The following is a 3,702-nucleotide window of genomic DNA, read 5'->3' as shown; positions in this document are numbered from 1 at the left end:
CAAAGGGGATGGTAGGCTTCTTGGCATGTTCATTGTTCAGCCTGTGCTTTACTTAGTGAGTACGACATCCAAGGGTTTAGATGAGCTTTGTGCGCATTTGGCAGGCGTTTTTGCAATTTTTCTAATTGCATTTTTTTTTGGGGCAGAAAAAAGTTTGTATTATATTCTCTCATCAGCAATATACACAGTACATGTTCTTTAGCATAAAACAGCCAGCCCCCATGGGGAGAAATTTCTTTAACAAAACATTTCTGATAGACACTCATGAGCTTGAGGGCTTCTGAGTTTGTCTTAGCAGTAGAAATAGAAGAGAGGTACATATGAATCATCTGTATCATCTGTGCCATCATCAGTAAAGTAGTCAGAGTAGTTGAAGTCATCTGAATCACCAGAATTGTCAGAGTCATCTATGGCAGCAGCATGGGCTTCACTGGGTGACATTGGTTCTTTCTTTGCAAGTGGAGGGGGGACCTGTTTAAGAAAACCAGTAAATTCAGGAGGGATTTCAAAGGGAGTAGTGTTGTCCATCCCAAAGCATCTTTGAACGTCATGTTCTGACTGGTTTATCATCTCTGTAATTTTCCTTTGGTCCTGTGCAACCAATTGAGAAAAAGTAAGTCAACATGCAACTCAATTTGATTAAATTGAAAATTGTTTTTGGTTATCCAAATAAACCATAGTGCATGTGCTCTGATAGGTGCCCATATCTCCTGTTTTGTCTTTGAAGAGTCACCTAGTAGTATGGCCTTCCAATTTATTGGCTCCCCTGTTTCAAATTGTACAAATTTCCACACCTTTCTAGCAACAATACAGGCAACAAAGAGGTGGAAGATATCTTCATTTGTAGAGGGGCACCTCATGCATTTGCCATTTCCCTTTCTAATTCTCAGTCCTCTATTGTTAGTCCACACAGCTTTATGCCTTATTAGCCAAAGCAAGGTAGACATTTTGTCAAGGATTGAGCTTGACCAAATGGAGCATAATCTAAATTTTCATTTGCCCCTAGAGTCCTGCAGTTTCCACCTAGTATTAAGGACAATGTAGAGATCCCCTATATCCCTGGCTAGAGTGGGGATAGGGAAGAAAGAAGTACTCTCAACCCAACTGAACTCTCTGATGTATACCAAGAATGATCCACCTTTTCATTGGTGATTGCCCTTCCAGAGGTGAATTCTATTCAAGACTAGTGTCTGGTATTGGTTGTTTAAATTGAACTCTATCCTAATCTCAATCCAGGTTTTCCATCTTAGCTTAGCTCTATTCCAAAGCTGACCCCAACATTGCAGTTCTTTTTTGAAAAGTACAGCACCCTTATCAAAGTCTTGATCAAAGAGAACAGCCTCCTTGAACATAACAGAGACCCAGATTGAATCTAATGTCATAAAGGTTCCTTTGCCAGAGAAGATAATTTGGCTTTTAATTCCTTCAAAGGCTGTCCATAGTGAAAGCCAAAGCTGACTTCCTTTAGCTTTGTAGGGTTCATGGTTACATATAGCTGACAGCATAGGGTACTTTTTCCACTTGGGATCTCTCAGACCTGGGGCACCAACTCAATATGTAATATGTTACTACCCTCGTCCAAAATCCATAGTATGGGGGGACAAGGTCCATATATAATATGCATGGATTTCCTTTTAAAAATTCAAATATGCAAGGGAAAAATATGAAAATTTCATGTCCCCCCTCCCACAAAATATAAGGTCTATACATTGAAAAATATGCACGATTTTAAGATTTGTACATATTTTTCATAATATGTGAGGCCCCAGGGGGGGGTCTTTTGGATGAGGGGGGTGAAACAAAAAATACACTAAAATATGAAAACCCATCTCCTTTCAAATTAATGTAAACTTTTCATGTGTTTCCCAAAATTTAAGGTGTAAAGATATATTTGAAGCTCTTTTAGTGTAGAACACAACCAGGTTAATTTGAAAAATTTCTACTCATGGCATATTCTTAAATTCATCTCATACTCAAGATTTTGATAGGTTTTCTTACTAAAGGGAGTTGGCACCTGAGGCTCTCAGAGGTCTTAGGGAGCTGACATTCCTTAGAAGGATTTGGGCCCAATCCTCAAGAGGGTGGAGGATTGCTTTAATTATCCAAGTTGAGGATAGTTTCAAGGAAGCCTACTCAATATCTATCACACCTAAGCCTCCTTCCTGCTTGGATTTGATACAAAAGTCCCATCTGACCTTGGCTATCTTGCCCCCCCAAAGAAAGGATCTGCAAATTCTAATGAACCTGTCAATTCCTATTCTAGAAGGGGACCAAGAAGTGAGGTAGCAAATGACAATTGGGTATATGCAGTGGTTGAGAACCATTCTCCTTCTAGCTAGACTAGCCTGGAACCCTCTCCATTTCTCAATCTTGCTTTGAAATCTGTTCAAGAACCATTCCCATCTCTGTTTGAGGGAAATGTCAAACCCCATGGGGATACCCAATAATCTAAAGACAGCACCATGTTTGATTCTTTGGCATCCCATCTCCTCCAAAGAAGGCCTGCTCATCCCCTTTGAGAGTTGCATACCCAGTTTTGGAGTGGTTGATTTTGGATCCATAAGCTTTACAAAAAACTTTAAGGACTCCATAGCATTTTTTATATCCCGAGTCCCATTCCTGAGGGTTAAATTTGTGTCATCAGCAAACTGTTGGCATATAAAGTGTTTGTTAGAGGGTAGCTCAATGCCTTTCACATTTCCTTCTTGACTTTCACTACCCCATTAATATGAGTAGGCAGATTCCCATTATTGACACTCTCTTGCCATAATAGTAGGACATAAGGATCAACAATGGACCAAAATTTTTTGTATGCAAAGCCTGCAAGCCCAAGCAAAGAGCAAAAGAAAGTTCTAGCACAAAACCCATGGTTTTGCTTATGCACTTGAAAAGAATCAGACCCGTATCCTAAATCCATAGCAAGCTCCCGTGTTTTATAGAACATGACATGCAACGATCCCCCATTCAAACACAAAGTAAATGTCCAACGTGGTACACCGACTGACATGGCAACAACCCCTATCAACACACAATACTTTACTACCATAGATGCCTTACATAAAACTTGTTAGCCTTGCCTCAACAATGCTATTGAAAGTTTTTGCAACAAAATAGCTTGTCACATCTATCCCCACAAACCCTTGTATTTTTTCAAAAAAAATCTGCCTCTTAGAACCAAAACTAATTTTCTTATCAAGAAAGCTTCATATTTATCTTGCCGCGACCACACAACATAGCTACTTGTGGAGAAACTTGCCTCAATGACATTTCCATTGCACGTCGAGCCAAGAGCAATTGGCGAACCATGCTTGCTTGAGCTCTCCGCTTCAACCACATGCCATCCCAAAGAAGTTTCTTCTCACATGGGAAGACAATATCACTAGCACAATTTGCATGCAATTTATATTCCTTATAATTGATGTAATCCATTGCAGAACTTACCTTACCAATCCTCATTTCTTACACTTCCTAAATGAGAGTGCAAACTCATTACATCTTCTCTTTTGCTTATACTCTTCATAATGCTTTCTTTAAAAGCATCTAACAAAGCATCATCTAGCTCAAGCTTTTGAATCATTCTATCGTCCATGCAAGAGACCATCAAAATTACTTCTCTTTGGACATGCACAAACAACTTCTTCCATACAGCCACACATGTGCCAAATAATGCATGCCAAGGACTCCAAGAAATTTCAAACAATG

This window comes from Dipteris shenzhenensis, chromosome 1 (assembly GCF_047967505.1).
Source record: "Dipteris shenzhenensis isolate YYH24624 ecotype China chromosome 1, Dip_SZ_1.0, whole genome shotgun sequence".
In the NCBI taxonomy this organism is placed as follows: Eukaryota; Viridiplantae; Streptophyta; class Polypodiopsida; order Gleicheniales; family Dipteridaceae; genus Dipteris; species Dipteris shenzhenensis.
The sequence above is the reverse complement of the archived record's forward strand: the minus strand, read 5'-3'. Positions refer to the sequence as shown.